The sequence below is a fragment of the Macaca nemestrina genome, chromosome 17 (assembly GCF_043159975.1).
Source record: "Macaca nemestrina isolate mMacNem1 chromosome 17, mMacNem.hap1, whole genome shotgun sequence".
Lineage (NCBI taxonomy): Eukaryota > Metazoa > Chordata > Mammalia > Primates > Cercopithecidae > Macaca > Macaca nemestrina.
Genome location: NC_092141.1, coordinates 23,155,055 through 23,173,033, shown reverse-complemented (window position 1 = coordinate 23,173,033; position 17,979 = coordinate 23,155,055). Strand labels below are relative to the sequence as shown.

The 17,979-nt window shown below is 38.9% G+C and overlaps 1 long non-coding RNA gene across 1 annotated transcript in view; it reads right to left on the bottom strand.

The window, feature by feature from the left end:
- Positions 1–2,601: 2,601 nt before the first annotated feature.
- Positions 2,602–17,979, bottom strand: part of LOC139359485 (uncharacterized) — a 72,103-nt gene continuing 56,725 nt past the window's right edge. The window contains exon 4 of the long non-coding RNA XR_011615522.1: positions 2,602–2,628. This is a non-coding gene — a long non-coding RNA (uncharacterized lncRNA). The remainder of the gene's footprint in view (positions 2,629–17,979) is intronic.

The window sequence follows — 17,979 nt, the reverse complement described above, 5'->3', positions numbered from 1 at the left end:
AGGAGAGGCTGTGCCTCAAGAACGAGAGGGGAAGTGCAGAGGGGAAGTGCCGCACCGCCTGTCCAAGAAGACAAGGCCAGTCACGGTCGCCTAGCGCTGGTGCTAGGCAGGCCACCCAGCCATGAGGTGAAACAGGGAGAGCAAGACAGCTTCCCTGTGGGAGACACGCATGGGAGCCGGGAGCTCCAGGGTCATGGAACCTGCCCAAGCAAGCAGAAACAGGTTTGGAGAGAGAAACCGTCACCACACGGATCTCCGAGGAGTGTCTCCCTGACGGACTGGGAAGCCATCTGCGTCCAAGACGTTCGGCCAGACCGACAAGCGTGTAGGCCCCCGAGAGACAGGGGAGACAGAGCAAGAGGGAGGACAGAGCAGAGGCCGGAGCCCAGGCCCGACACTGCCCGGTGCCACCGCCGCGGGCCTAAGGGGAGGGTTGCCCAACGGCTGACTTGTCCGGAGAGGCCAGCCTTCCAGGGACCGGGAGGCCTGGCATCTCCCCTTCCCGGCTTCCTCTTCAAGCTTCTGCCGTGGTGCGGCTTCATTTCTCAGAGAAGAGCCGTGAAAAGGTCCAAGCGTCTCCTCTGAGGCGGGTCTGCTCCTCTCCTGCAGGGCGACCAGCTCCTCTGGGGCTTTTGGCCCTGGCTGGACTGTGGTTATCTTGATCCCAGGAGAGAGTCCGCTCGGCAAGGGTAAGGAGATTTCCACTGCTGCTGGGGAAGACGCATCTCCTCACGCGGCCGAGGCCCTCAGGGACCCCAAGTGGAACGGCGGCGAAAACCAGTTAGGAGCCCGCCGCAAGACCCAGGCACAGAGGCAGAGGAAAGAGGCTCGGCAGAGCCAGGCCGACGCGCAAGAAGTCGCCTTTGGGCGCACCGGGCGCATTCGTCCGAACGCACCCACGCACACGGGCACGCACACACGAACCGGCAGAAAGAGGGAAAGACACACACAGAGAGTGAGGGCCAGAGAGACAAGAGAGGATGGGAGAGACGCAGACACACACACTCACACGGCAGCAGCGGCGCAGAAACGCAGCCCCCGCGGGCACACAGCCCCCCTGACGCTGCAGGCTCCCGCTCCGCGCGTGAAGGCCCCTCGGGGGAGAGAGCAGCCCACGGACAGGCGGGCGGACCTGTCGTGGAGATCACGGGGGCAAGACTTTTGGGGAGACTCACCCCAACACCGTCCGGGCAGGCCTGAGGCTGGGACGACGCGCCGCTTCCCCCGGACTCCGCCTGCGCTTTTGTCATCCTGGCCGGCGCGTTGCGACTCCCGGCGTCCGTCCGGAGACGTTCCTGTCGACCCGGTGGAGAGGTGAGGCAGGAGCCTCGCAGCCCCGACACCCAAGCACCGCCACGGAGGGCTCCTGCTTTGCCAAGCCTCGGGGGCCGGTTTCTAAGACAACCGTGGGAACCGCTGTGACGCGAGAGGCCGCTCGCGCCTCGCGCATGCGCACTGGCCCTGCCGCGCCGGGCCCACTCGCGCTCGCCACCTGGAAGTCAGGCTGCGGCCCCTTTAAACAACGGCGGCTGCGCGGGGCGCCGGGGCCGGGGATGGGGTGGGAGGGGGCGTGTGCGCGGTGGAGCGGGGGGGGGAGCGGGCCTGGTGGGGGGTCGCTGGGGCCTGCCGCTGCAGCCCCGGCGGCCGCCGGATCCGGGCTCCAGCAGGTTGCGGCGTGGGAGAAGGGGCCGCGGGCATCCCAGTCCCAAGACCCCCGGAGTCCTGTCTTCAGGACCTCCTTGAGCCGACTTCCACCAGTAGATGGGGAGCTTCAGGGCCTCCGCTGGGGTCTCAGGACTCCTCTTGAGATGGGATTTTGGACCCCTCCGGGTGAGAGAGGATGGACTCGCCATCATCTGCTCAGGCTGGCAGGGCTTCGCTGTAGCACAGAATCAACCCCTGGGACTTAAGGCATGGTGTCAGCTCAAAATTCACAGACCCATGAACCCTCGGCCTCCCTCCCCCTCTGAAAGAGCGGAGACCTGCCCCCACTTGCAAAAACCCCGGGGCTCCTGCAGGGTGCTACTGCCTTCCAGGACCCGTGCAAACAGGGACAGGGGCGGTCCCGCGGCGGAGCCATTGGCCCCACGCGTGGCACTGGCGTGTCCTCGAGCCGACGATGGGAATGTGTGCCAGCCCGGCCGTATGGGGCGACGGCGAATCCAACAGCGGTGTCTAGGCCTGTGCCCGGTGAAGAGGGTCCCAAGGGACCTGTCCATCGATTCCAAGGGAAATCAAAGAACGCCCGGTATCCTCGAGGGGGCCAGAAGATTCAGGGAGTCAGTCCACCCAGGAGCAGAGGAGAGGCTCTGAAGAATGAGACGGTAAGTGCAGAGGGTAAATGCCACACCGCCTGTCCACGAAGACCAGGCCAGTCACGGTTGCCTACCGCTCATGCTAGGCAAGCCACGCAGCCTTGAGGTGAAACAGGGAGAGCAAGACAGCTTCCCTGTTGGAGACACGTATGGAAGCCAAGAGCTCCAGGGTCATGGAACCTGCCCAAGCCAGCAGAAACAGGTTTGGAGAGAGAGACCCTCAGGACAGGGATCTCCGAGGAGTGTTTCCCTGAGGGACTGGGAAGCGATCTGTGTTGAAGACATTCAGTCAGACCGAGAAGCATGTAGGCCCCTGAGAAACAGGGAAGAGAGAGCAAGGTCAGCCTGGGTAACATGGTGAGACTACATCTTGATTTGAAATAAAAATGGTTGTTGAACTTTATAAACTTTATAAAATAGGCTAAAATAAATTAGAGTTACCATAAATTGCATTATCCCTTATAATCAGAAAATGATCTGATTAAAATATTTTAGTAAATATATTCAGATTTACAAAGATGACATATTTAAGAGCTCTGGACCACCATTTCAAGTGTTAGCTCGCCAACCCCCCCCTTTTTTTTCTTTTTGAGACAGAGTTTCACCCTGTCACCCAGGCTGTAGTACAATGGCATGATCTTGACTCACTGCAACCTCTGCCTCCTGGATTCCAGTGATTCTCCTGCCTCAGCCTCCCGAGTAGCTGGGATTACAGTTGTGTGCTTCCACATCCTACTAATTTTTGTATTTTTCATAGAGAGAGGTTTAACATGTTGGCCAGGCTGATCTTGAACTCCCAAGCTTGTGATCCACCTGCCTCAGCCTCCCAAAGTGCTGGAATTACAGGCAAGAGCTACTGCACGTGGCCCAATTTAGCCTTTTTTAAGAGTCTATTGAGGGCAACGAAGGCAATGGACTTTAGCCTTAGAAATAGGTGAATACAAAGTTAATGTGCAAAAATCACAAGCATTCTTATACACCAGTAACAGACAAACAGAGAGTCAAGTCATGAATGAACTCCCATTCACAATAGCTTCAAAGAGAATAAAATACCTAGGAATCCAACTTACAAGGGATGTAAAGGATCTCTTCAAGGAGAACTACAAACCACTGCTCAGTGAAATAAAAGAGTATACAAACAAATGGAAGAACATACCATGCTCATGGACAGAAAGAATCAATATTGTGAAAATGGCCATACTGCCCGAGGTAATTTATAGATTCAATGTCATCCCCATCAAATTACCAATGATTTTCTTCACAGAATTGGAAAAAAATTCTTTAAAGTTCATGTGGAACCAAAAAAGAGCCCGCATTGCCAAGACAACCATGCTACCTGACTTCAAATTATTGCAGCCCAGAATTTCATATCCAGCCAAACTAAGCTTCATAAACGAAGGAGAAATAAAATCCTTTCCAGACAAGCAAATGTTGAGGGACTTCATTACCACCAGGCCTGCCCAACAAGAACTCCTGAAAGACGCACTAAATATGGAAAGGAAAAACTGGTACCAGCCACTACAAAAACACAACAAAATATAACGACCAATAACACTATGAGAAAACAGCATCAACTAGTGTGCAAAATAACCAAATAGCATCCTGAAGACAGGATCAAATTCACACATAACAATACTAACCTTAAATGTAAATGGGCTAAATCCCCCAGTTAAAAGACAAAGACTGGCAAATTGGATAAAGAGTCAAGACCCATTGGTACGCGGTATTCAGGAGACCCATATCATGTGCAAAGACACACATAGGCTCAAAATAAAGGGATGACAAAAAATTTACCAAGCAAATGGAAAGCAAGAAAAATAAAAAGCAGGGGTTGCAATCCTAGCCTCTGACAAAACAGACTTTAAACCAACAAAGATCAATAAAGACAAAGAAGGGCATTACATAATGGTAAAGGGAACAATTCAACAAGAAGAGCTAACTATTATAAATAGATATGCAGCCAATACAGGAGCACCCAGATTCATAAAACAAGTTCTTAGAGACCTACAAAGAGACTTAGACTCCCACACAATAATAGTGGGAGACTTTAACACCCCACAGTCAGTATTACATCAACAAGGCAGAAAATTAACAAGAATATTCAGGACTTGAACTCAGCTCTGGATCAAGTGGACTTAGTAGACATCTACAGAACTCTCTACCCCAAATCAACATAATATAGATTGTTCTCAGTGCCACATGGCACTTATTCTAAAATCGACCGCATAATTGTAAGGAAAACACTCCTCAGCAAATGCAAAAGAACTGAAATAATAAGAAACAATCTCTCAGACCACAGTGCAGTCAAGTTAGAACTCAGGATTAAGAAACTCACTCAAAACCACATGATTACATGGAAATTGAACAAACTGCTCCTGAATGACTCCTGGGTAAATAATGAAATTAAGGCAGAAATCAGGAAGTTCTTTGAAACCAATGAGAACAAAGAGAAAATGTACTAGAATCTCTGGGACATGAAAACAGTGTTAAGAGGGAAATTATAGCACTAAATGCCCACATCAGGAAGCTAGAAAGATCTCAAATCAACACCCTCACATCACATTTAAAAGAGCTACAGAGACAAGAGAAAACTAATCCAAAAACTAGCAGAAGACAAGAAATAACTAAGATCAGAGAAGAATTGAAGGAGGTAGAGACAGGAAAAACTTTCTAAAAAATCAATGAATTCAGGAGCTAGTTTTCTGAAAAAAAAAATAACAAAATAGACAGACTGCTAGCTTGACTAATAAAAACGAAGAGAGAGAAGAATCAAATAGACATAATAAAAAAAATGATGTAGGAGATATCACCACTGACCCCACAGAAATACAAACTACCATCAGAGAATACTATAAAAACCTCTCTGCAAATAAACTAGAAAATCCAGAAGAAATAGGTAAATTCCTGGACATATACACCCTCCCAAGACTAAACCAGGAAGAAGCTGAATCCCTGAATAGAAAATAACAAGTTCTGAAATTGAGGTAGTATTTAATACCCTACCAACAAAAATAAGCCCAGGACCAGATGGATTCACAGCAGAATTCTACCAGAAATGCAAATAGGAGCTGGTACTATTCCTTCTGAAACTATTCCAAACAATTGAAAAGGAGGAACTACTCCCTAACTCATTTCATGAAGTCAGTATCATCCTGATACCAAAACTAGGAAGAGACACAACAGAAAAAGAAAACTTCAGGCCAATATCCTGGATTAACATGATCCAAAAATCCTCAATAAAATACTGGCAAAGCAAATCCAGCAGCACATCAAAAAATTTATCCACCATGATCAAGTCAGCTTAATCCCTGGGATGCAAGGCTGCTCATCATACATAAATCAATAAACATAATCCATCACATAAACAGAACCAAGGACGAAAACCACATGATTATCTCAGTAGTTGCAGAAAAGGCCTTTGATAAAATTCAACATCCCTACATGTTGAAAACTCTCAACAAACTAGGTATTGATGGAACATACCTCAAAAACAAGAGCTGTTTATGACAATCCCACAGCCAGTATCATATTGAATGGGCAAAGACTGGAATCATTCCCTTTGAAAATCAGTACAAGACAAAGATGACCTCTTTCACCACTCCTATTCAACCTAATATTAGAAGTTCTGGCCAGGGCAATCAGGCAAGAGAAAGAAATAAAGGGTATTCAAATAGGAAGAGAGAAAATCAAGTTGTCTCTGTTTGCAGATGACATAATTTTATACTTACAAAACCCCGTCATCTCAGCCCCAAAACTCCTTAAACTGGAATTTGTATACCAATAAGAGCATAAAGATGGGAGAGGGAAATAAGCTAGACAGAAGCAAATCTGGTATTAATATACATAGCACTGTTATAAACTAAGATGTTAATTGTTATCCTCCCAGGACAATCACAAGAAAATCACTCAAATATTACAGTAAAAGAAAAAAGGAATTTAAATGGTCTTCTATAAAATATATATTTAATACAAAAGAAGACAGTAATAGGCAAAAAGAGAAACTAAAAAGACATTATACATATAGAAAACAATAACAAAGTGGCAGAAATAAATCTTATGTTGTCTGTAGTCACATTAAATATAAATAGACTTCAAATGAAACCAAACTGGTAGAAGGGATTTTTAAAAAATAATTCAACTATATATCGTCTGCTAAAGCAAACTTTAGATTTAAAGCTACAGTAGTTTCAAAAAACAAGAATGAAAAAACGTAGGCCATGCAAACAGTAACCAAAGATAACTGATCAACTATACTAATACCAATTTTTTTCTTAAAAAAAAAGAGGTAACAAGAGACAGAGACATAAATAGTCAAGCCATGACAAATATAAAATAATAAATATTTATGCATCTAAAAACAGAGAACCAAAGCACTTAAAGCAAAAATTGACAAAATTAAAGAAAAAGACAATTCAACAATAACATAGACTTTAGTACCCCACTTTCAATAATGTATAGAGAAATTTGATTTAAATTTAACAAGGAAATAGAAAACTTCATCAACACTAGAAACCTGCTAGACCTAATAGTTCTAATCTATAGAATACTCCATCCAACATTAATGTATACACACTCATAAACTCATGTAAAACAGTCTCCAGAATTAGCCATATGTTAGTCTATAAAATAAGTTTCAGCAAATTTAAAAGAACTGAAATTGTGCAAATATGTTCTCTGGCAATAATGAAATTAAACTAGAAGTAAATACAATAAGAAAATTTGGGAAATACACAGATATGTGGCCATTAAACAACACACTCCTTAAAGAAAAATTAGTCAAAGAATAAATCACAAGTGATATTAAAAATATTCTGAGATTCAGGGAGGCAGAGCAAGAAGGCAGAATGGAAGATTTCACCAATATTTTTCATCTTCAAGAACCCCAATTCAACAACTATCTACATAAAAAAGCACCTTCATAAGAACCAAAAATCAAGTGAGAACTAACAGTACCTGGCATTAACGTCATATTGCTAATAGATGCACCAAAGACATAGGAGAAACAGTCTTTGTTTTTTGTGAAAGAAAATACTCTAGAGTCTTAAATAAATTTGAAAGGCAGTCTAGACCACAAGGACTGCAATGCCTAGGTGAATCCTGGTGCTGAACTGGGCCCAAAGCCAGAACGCTGAGGAGGCCCGACAGCTACTTAAACATCGGCTGGGGTTACTAAGGGAGTGCTGACATCATTTCTCCTGTAACCCAAGGATTTATTAATACAAGTTGCAGCTCCAAAAGAGAACCCTTTATTCCACTTGAGGAGAAAAGAAGGAAGAGTGGGGAGGACTTTGCCTTGTATCTTAGATACAAGCCCAACCACAGTGGAATAGAATGCCAGTCAGAGTCTGAGGCCCCCTTTCTAGGCCCTTGCCCTGAACATTTCTAGACACAGCACAGGACCGAAGGGAACCTGCTGCCTTGAAGGGAAGGACCCCATCTTAGCAGGCTTCATCACCTGGTAACTGAAGAGCCCTTGGGGCCTAAATGACCAGCAGTAATACCCAGGTGGTACATTGAAAGCCTTCGGTGAGACTCTGAGACTTGCTGGCTCAGATATTTCTGGTTAAGAAAGGTGGAGTGAAACATAAAGGATATGTTTGCATTGCATCTTAGGCACCAGCTCAGTCATAAGGGGCTAGAGCACCATGTGGGCTCTTGAGGTCCCTGATTCCATGTGTTGGCTCTTGGAAAGCATTTCTGAACCTGCCATGGATCAGAAGGGAGCCCACAGCCCTGAAGGGTGAGTCCCAGGCCAGGCAGCATTTACCACAAGATGACTGAAGAGCCCTTGGCCATCAAGGGAACATTGGCAGTAGTCTGGCAGAACTTCCCATGGGACTGTGGTGGGGGTGCCCTGATGGGAAGGACACAGGTCTGGATGGCTTTGCCACCTGCTGATTGTAGAGCTCCAAGACCTTGAGCAAACATATGTGGTAACCAGGCAGCGATTACAGAAACCCTTGGGCAAGACTCCGTGCTGTACTGACAGCAGGCCTGACCCAGTGCAGTTCTTCTGGTGGTAGCTACAGCAGTGCTTGTTGCACTCCACCCCCACATTTAGGTGGCTCATAACAGAGAGAGAGAGACTCCATTTGTTTGGGAGAAAGTAAGAGAGGAGAACAAGTGTGTCTATTTGGTAATCCAGAGAATTCTTCCAGACATAGCCCAAGATCATGAAGGGGGTAGCTCTACAAATCTGCAAGACCAACAGCATTACTGGACTTGGGGTTCCCCATAAGGCCAACAGAGCTTAGACCATAACACCCAAGTCCTTTCAAAAATCTGGAAAGCCTTCCTAAGAAGGAAGGATATTGAAAAGCATTCTTTTCAGGACTATGATAAATACCTAACTCCTAAAGACTACAATAAATACCTAACTCTTAAATGCTCAGACCCCAAAGAACATCTACTAGCATCAATACCATCCAGGAAACTCTGACTTTGCCAAATGAACTATACAAGGCATGAGGGACCAATTCTGGAAAAACAGAGATATGTGACCTTTCAGAAACAGAATTCAAAATAGCTGTGTTGAGAAAACTCAGAGTCATTCATAACACAGAGAAAATTTATCTTATGCGGTCAGATAGATTTAACAAAGAGATTGAATTAATTTTTAAAAATTCAAGCAGAATTCTGGAGATGGAAAATGCAACTGGCATACTGAAAGATGCATCAGAATCTTTTAATAGCAGAATTAATTGAGCAGAAGAAAGAAGAAGTGAGCTTGAAGACAGGCCATTTGAAAATACATGGTCAGAGGACGTAAAAAGAAAAAGGAATAACGAGACAATTAAGCATGCCTACAGAATCTAGAAAACAGTCTCAAAAAAGAAAATCTAAGAGTTATTGGCTTTAAAGAAAAGGTAAAGAAAGAGATGGGGTAGAAAGTTTATTCGAAATGATTATATCAGAGAAATTTTCAAACCTAGAGAAATATGTCAATGTCCAAGTGCAGGAAGGTTATGAAACATCAAGCAGATTTAACCCAAAGAAGACAACCTCAAGGCATTTAATAATTAAACTCTCAAAAGTCAAGAGTAAAGAAGGGATACTAAAAGCATCTAGAGCAAAGTAACAAATATACAATGGAGTTCCAACACATCTGGCAGCAGACTTTTCAGTATAAACCTTATAGGCCGTGAAAGAGTGACATGACATATTAAGGTGCTGAAGGGAAAAAAAAACAAAAACCTTTCACCGTACACTAATATGTCTGATGAAAATATCCTTCCAATATGAAAGAGAAATAAAGGCATTCATTCCCAAACAAGCAAAACTCTACCAAACATTTATAGAAGAGCTGATACTATTCATACTCAAACTGTTTCCAAAAAATGAAGGAGGAGAAAATACTTCCAAACTCATCCTACAAGGCCAGATATAACCCTGATTTAAAAAAAAAAAAAAAAAAACAGACATAGACACATCACAAAAAGAAAACTAAAGGTCAATATCTCTAATGATGATTGATGTAAACATCCTCAATAAAATACTAGCAAATTGAATTTAACAATACAATAAAAAGATTATTCATCATGACCAAATGGGATTTATCCCAGAGATGCAAGGATGGTTTAACATACACAAATCAATCAATGTGATAACTCATATCTACAGAATGAATGACAAAAGCTATTTGATTGTATCAATTGATGTTGAAAAGCATTTGATAACATTCAATATCTTTTCATGATTTAAAAATACCCTTAAAACAATGGATATAGAAGGAAATACATCAACATACTACAAGTCATATAGGACAGACCCATAGCTAGTATCACACAAAATGTGGAAAAACTGAAATGCTGTCCTCTAAGATCTGGAGAATGACAAGGATGCCCACTTTTACCATAGTTATTCCACATAGTATTAGAAGTTCTAGCTAGAGCAATGACACAGGTGGAAGAACTAAAGGACATCCAACTGGAAAGAAAGAAGTCAAATTATCCTTGTTTGCAGACGATATGATTTTACATTTAGAAAAACCTATAAATACCCCCCAAAAATTTAGAACTGAAAAATAAATTCATTACAATTGTGGGATAAAAATTAACATGCAAAAATTAGTAGCATCTGTATATGTCAACAGGAAACAATTTGAAAAAGAAATCAAGAAAGTCATCCTGTTTACCATAGCCACAATAAAATTAAATATATAAGTATATAGGAATTTACTTAACCAAAAAAGTGAAAGATCTCTACAATAAAAATTGTAAAACACTGATGAAAGTGATTGAAGAGGACGCCAAAAATAGAAAGACATTCCATATTCATAAATTGGAATAATTAATATTGCTAAAATATCCATACTATCCAAAGATATCTATGGATTTAATATAATCTCTATCAACACACAAATGACATTGGTCACAGAAATAGAAAAAAAATCCTAAAATTGATATGGAACCACAAAAGACCCAGAATAGCCAAAACTATCTAAAGCAAAAAGAGTAAAACAGGAGAAATAACATTATCTGACTTCAAATTATACTACAGAATTATAATAATAAAAACAGCATGGTACTGGCATAAAAACAGACATATACATCAATGGAACAGAACAGAAAACCCAAAAATGAATTCACACATCTTCAGTGAACTCATTTTTGAGAAAGGTGCCAAGAACATACAATGGGGAAAAGATAGCCTCTTTAATAAACGGTTCTGGGAAAACTAGACTTCCATATGCAGAAGAATGAAACTAGACCCCTATCTCTTGTCATACACAAAAATCAAATCAAAGTAATTTAAAGACTTAAGTCTAAGACCTCAAACTATGAAACGACTACAAAAAAATTAGAAACACTTTCCAAGACATCATTTCAGGCAAATCTTGAGTAATACCCCACAAGCACAGGCAACCAAATCAAACATGGACAAACAGAATCACATCAAGATAAAAAGCTTCTGCACGGCAATGAAAACAATCAACAAAGTGAACAAACAACCCACAGAATGGGAGAAAATATTTGAAAACTACCTACCTGACAAGGGATTAATAACCAGAATACATAATTCTGGAAAAAATCTAATAATCATATTGAAAAATGGGCAAAAGATTTGAATAGACGTTTCTCAGAAGAAGACGTACAAATGACAAATAGAAACATGAAAATGTGTTCAAAAGCATTGATGATCAGAGAAATGCATATAAAAACTAAAATGAGATATCATCTCACTCCAGTTACAATGTCTTTTATCCAAAAGACAGGCAATACCAAATGCTGGTGAGGATGTGGAGAAAAGGGACCCCCTCATAGCCTGTTGTTGGGACCATAAACTAGTACAACCACTGTGGAAAACAGTTTGGAGATTCTCAAAAAACTAAAAACAGCTACTATATGATCCAGCAATCCAACTGGTATGTTTATACCCAAAAGAAATCAGTATATCAAAGAGATATCTGCACTCCCATGTTTATTGTAACACTATTCACAACAGCCAAAAGTTGGGTCCAACCTAAGTGGCCTAAGGTTGGATGGATGAAGAAAATATGGTACTTATAACACAGTGGAGTACTATACATTCATTAAAAAAATAAGATCTTGTCATTTGCAACAAGCTAGATGGAATTAGAGGTCATTATGTTAAGTGAAATCAGTCAGGCACAGAAAGACAAATATCACAAGTTCTCACTTACTGTGGGATCTAAACATCAAAACAATTGAACTCATGAAGACAGAGAGTAGAATGATTATAACCAGAGGCTGGGAAGGGTAGTGGGGGGTGGGGTGAGGTGGAAATGGTTAATGGGTACCCCTAAAAAAACAGAAAGAACATACAAGACCTAGTATTTGATAGCACAACAGAGTGACTATAGTCGATAAGAATTTAATTGTACATGTAAAAATAATTAAAACAGTATAATTGAATTTCTTGTAGCACAAAGAATAAATTCTTGAGGGGATGGATACCCCATTTTTATGACATGATTATTATGCATTGTATGCCTCTATCTCATGTACCTCATAAATATATACATCTACCATGTACCTACTAAAATTAAAAATAAAAAATAGTAAAAAAAATGGTTGCTAAAACAATATTTTGAGATGAATGAAAGCAAATACACAACATAAAGAAATTATTTGGTGTGGTTAAAGCAAGGCTGAAAGAAATTTAGAGCTTTCTATTTTTTTTTTTAAAGAAAGATTTTAAATCAATAACCTAATACTCTACCTACAAAACCTTTCGAGTTTTTTTCTAGATAAGAGAAAACTAAATTTAAAGCAAGTAGAAGAACTAGTGAAAATTAGAGTAGGAGTTAATACAATAGAAAATAGAAAGATAGTATAGAGAAAACAAATAAAAATAAAAGTTGGTTCTGTGAAACTATTTTTAAATCATTAACTTTTAACTAGTCTGAAAAAGAAAACAAAGAGAAAAGTCAGTTTTTAAACAGGAGTGGAAAATAGGAAATTATTTCCAAACTTATGAAATAAAATGGAGTATAAGTGAATAAAATGAACATTTTTGTACCAGCAAAGTAGATAACTTACATGAAATGCAAAAAATTCTGGAAAGACTTAAACCACTGAAACTAAATTAAGGGGAAATAAAAAAAGTCTGAATAGACTTATGAGAAGTAGAGCAATTTAAATAGTAATAAAAAATAATTTAAAATAAAAACTTTCCACAATAAAAACCCATGAACAGATGGCTTCACTTGTGAATTCCACCAAACATTTGAAGAAGAATTAACACCGATATTTTACAAACTCTTCCAAAACGAGAAAGGAGGGAGGCACTTTTCAACTATGAGACCAGTTTTACCCTAACACCAAAAACAGAAAAGGACATCACAAGAAAATAACACCACGGAATAACATTCATTATGATCATAGATGCTGAAATCAATAAAATGCTAGCCAAGGGAGTTCAGCAACATAGAAGAAGTCACATATTATAAGCAAATGGGTACATTGAATGTGTCCATTGAATCACCCTTGCATTATTTCTTAAACGCAAGGGTGAGGCAATGCGGACAAATATATTAGTATAATATATTAATAATATAAACTTCGCCGGGCACAGTGGCTCACACCTGTAATCCCAGCATTCTGAGAGGCTGAGACAGGCGGATCACGAGGTCAGGAGATCGAGACCATCCTAGTTAACACGGTGAAACCCCATCTCTACTAAAAAAAATACAAAAAAAAAAAAAAAAAAATTTCGCCAGGTGTGGTGGCCCATGCCTGTAGTCCCAGCTACTTGGGGGGCTGAGGCAGGAAAATGGCGTGAACCCGCGAGGTGGAGCTTACAGTGAGCCAAGATCGCGCCACTGCACTCCAGTCTGGGCGACAGAGCGAGACTCGTCTCAAAACAAAACAAAACAAAAAACCACACACACAAAAAACAGAAAGCTTACCTCCTCACAACAGGAAAAAAAAATAAAAAGTTTAAAGACGTTCACACTTGCCACTTCTATTTAACATTGTAGTGGGAGACTACATTCAGTAAAAAATAGGTGCAAAAATAAAAAAATCCAGATTTTGAAAAGCAAAAAGTAAAACTACCTCTATTTAAAAATGACATGATCCTGTATGTAGAAAATTCTAAGGAATAAAATACAAAAATTATTTCAGCAAGGTTGCAGGACAAAATATCAAGATAAAAATAAACTATTTCTATAACCAGCAATAAACAAACTGATAATGAAATTAAGAAAATAGCATCAAAAAGAATAAAATACCTTGAAATGAACTTGTTGACACACATGAAAGACTTATATTACACAATGAAAACTTGAAAACATCATTTAATGAAAATAAAGATGATATTATTAAAAGGAAAAACCATGTTCATGGTCTAGACTTAATTTTGTTTAGAAAGTGTTAAAAATTAATCTACAGATTCACTGTAAACCCTCTTAAAATCTCAACTTTTTTCCAGAAATTGATAAATTGATCTTAAAATTCATATGGAAATGCAATGAAGCAAGAGTAGCCTGAATAATCTTGAATAAATGAAATAAATAAATCTTGGAGGAGTTACAGTTTTAAATTTTAAATCCTACTGCAAAGCTACAGTGGTGGTACTAACATAAAGATAGATATGTAAATCATGCAGAAGATTGAGAGTTCAGAAACAAATCTTTATATTTGCATTCAATTGATTTTTCAAAAGGATGTCAAGACAATTCAAAATGAAAAGAACATTCTTTTTCAATAAATAGTGCTAGAAAACCTGGCTATTTACATGGAAAAAAATTAAACTGGACCATTACCTCACACTATACACAAAAACTCACTGAAAATGTATCACTTATATAAACATAAAAACTAAAATTATAAAACTCTTAAAAATATAGGCATAAAATGTCATGACCTTAAAATAAGTTTTTTACATATGATACCAAAACACAAGCTTTGTACAAAAAAAGGATAAACTAAATTTTATCAAAATTTAAAATATTAATGCTTCAAAGGACATCATCAAGAAAGTATAAAGACAACTCAAAGAATGGGTGAGAATATTTGAAAAGCAAAAACCAAAAAAACCCCAAGAATTCTCATTTAAGCACAATGAGATGCCACTGCACACCTATTAGAATGGCCAAAACCAAAACTACTGGTAATACCAAATGTTGGAGAGGATGTGGAGCAAGATACACTTCCATTAATTACTGGTAAGAACAAAATTTTGAAAAAGCCATTTTCCAAACATCACTTTGAAACAGCCCTTTGGAAAGCAATTTGGCAGTTTCTTACAAAACTAAACATAGTCTTACCATATAATCTGACAATCTCATCACTTCAAATTTACCCAAAGAAGTTGAAAACTTATGTACACACAAAAATCTACACATAGATGCTTATAGTAGCTTTATTAATATTTGCAAAAACTGGAACCAACTAAGATGCCCTTCAGTAGGTGAAGAGATTAATCAACTGTGGTACTTCTGGACAATGAAATATTGTTCAGCACTAAAAACAAATGAGCTATTCATGAAGGATGAAAAGACATGAAGGAAACTTAAAATGTATATTAAGTAAAATGAGTCAATCTTAAAAGGCTGCATACTGCATGATTCTAACTGTGACATTCTAGAAAGGCAAAACCAGAGAGACAAAAAAAGAAAAACAGTGGTTGTCAGGGGTTGAGGAGGACGTAGGAATGAATAGGCAGACACAGAGGATTTTTAGAATGGTGAAACTGGTTGGTAGGATGCTAGAATGGTGGATAAATATGATTATACATTTGTCTAAACTCAGAGAATTTTTCAGGTAGCCTGTAATTATTGAGGTATGACATCAAGAATGAACCCTAATTTATAGTATGGACTTGGGATAATTATGATATGTCAATGTAGGTTCATCAGTTTTAACAAATGTACCACTCTGATGAGGAATATTCATAATGGAGGAGGCTATGCAAGCGTGAGGGCAGGGAGTATATAGGAAATCCCTGTATCTTTTACTCAATATTCCTATGAACCTAAAATTGCTGTAAAAAATAAAGTTAAAGTGTATTTGAAAATAATAATATAAAAGACATAAATGTTCATAACAGTATTATTAATAATTGGCCTAAGGTGGATATCCCAAATGTCCTTCAAATGACAAATGAATAAGCAAAATGTGGTACATTCATACAATGAAATGTTATTCAGAAATAAAAAGAATGAGTTACTAATGCAACCTATGACATGGACAAACCTTGAAAGAAAGTGAAAGAAATTAGGTACAAAAGATCACAAATTGTATTATTTAAATTATATGGAATATCCAGAATAGCCAAATCCATATAACTAGAATGTAGATCAGTAATTTCTAATGACTGAGTGGGGAATGCAGAATGGAAAATGATGGCTAATAAGTACACGGTTTCTTTTTGGGATGGTGAAATTTTGTTTGAATTAAATAGTGGTGGTGGTTACACAACTCTTGAATATCTGAAATCACTGAAGTTCACACTTTAAAAGAGTGAATTTTATGGTATGTAAATTACATCTCATTTTTTAAAATCTAAGAAGGGGAAAAAATGAAGAAAAAAAAGATTCATCCTTTAAGTAAGTCTTACTCAAGCTTTGTCTCCTCCAGTAAACCAACCCTTATCTTGCCCATATGACATGCCTTCTCCAAGCCCATTTGGACAGGAGTTGATTATCTCAACACAAAGGTTTATGGTATAGCTTGATCAGAAGTAATACAATTGATCATCTCATGAGATTTTTTTCTAAACCTTTTATTCATTTACTTTAAGTTAAATATTGGTTGGATACATTAGGTATTCTTACATGTCCTTAAGTTGGGGACAAGTAGCCCTGACAATCTTATCACAATGTCACGTAATTTGCTCACTGTCCTTCAAAATGCTGCCATGCTTTTTAATCCTACTGATACTTCAATGGGTATAAGATTCTGGGGAAGTTTCTGTCACCATCTTATGATACTATAGGCATATATTCAAGGATTAATGATTAGAAACAGATATATGGTAGCTAATATTTTTCTCAAAGAAAGCACCTCTCAAATTTGACACTATTGTCAAATTATTCCACTTTGTTTTTAAGACTCAATAATTACAGACTAGCTGAAAAATTTTCAATGAGAGTTCTACTACCAAGAAGACATACGGGTGAATCACATCTACTTTCTGCCATGAAATGTTTAGTAGAGACCAAACTCTTTCCAAAGGGTCAGCTGCAGGACAAAATACAGAAAGACAAACTATGGATGTGTTTGACCACTACTCTGTGCCCTTTTTGCTCAGTCACATTTCTCTTAAATTTCCTTTTAAATAATGTAGGACACATTATCAGTTTTCTGATTATCTCTGTAATGAATAATTTCCCATCAACCAATAGTTTATGAATTCCTTGTATGCCATCATATTCAATCAGGTTCTGTATCTTATAAATACAGCTCCCATAATACTTCTCATGCCTGTCTTCTTTATTCCATTTATACATCCTACTTTCTGAGTTTAGTTTCTTTTACTCTTTGACCTTATTTGTCGGAAGCACGGAATTTCGAGTCACAAAGGTTTGTATTCTGGCTCTACAATCACTAGGTGTGTGACTTTAAGGAAAACACTTTATTTACTATCACTGCCAGGAATCTTCCTAAAACATCACAACCCATCACTGTCATCATCAGGAAACTCATGTAACTATTTTTTACTCTTTAAGGAACACATCATCCCAATATTGTACATACTAATATAAATCAGATAAAACTGTGGAAGCTGTAGAAATCATTTTGCAAACCTGTTGTAAGCAATTCGACACTCTAAGAAAATCCTAAGTGAAATAATGCAACCCTGTCATATGTATAGATGAAAAATTGCATATGAGAATATAATAATTTCATCATTTCAGCCATGCACATATAGTTTTATATAGGTAATATGCAAACATTATCAAAATATCAAGTGTCAAAATAAAACAATGAAATTATATTGGATCAAATCAAATTAAATGTTTAATTTTAGGAAAAAATATTCCGTAGTATATAAGACTAAACTGCTAATATTTAATCTAATAAAATAGCTTTCCCAATCATTTTACCATGCTTTATTTAAAAAAAAAGGATAGACACTTTGTTTCTTCCCTTTCCATATTTTCCTCACTGGTATAAAATAAAATTCTCTATGTTATATACCCTGTTTCACTACCATTGTGATTTTGCTGGGCTTTTAAAAACTCTCACTATATGGT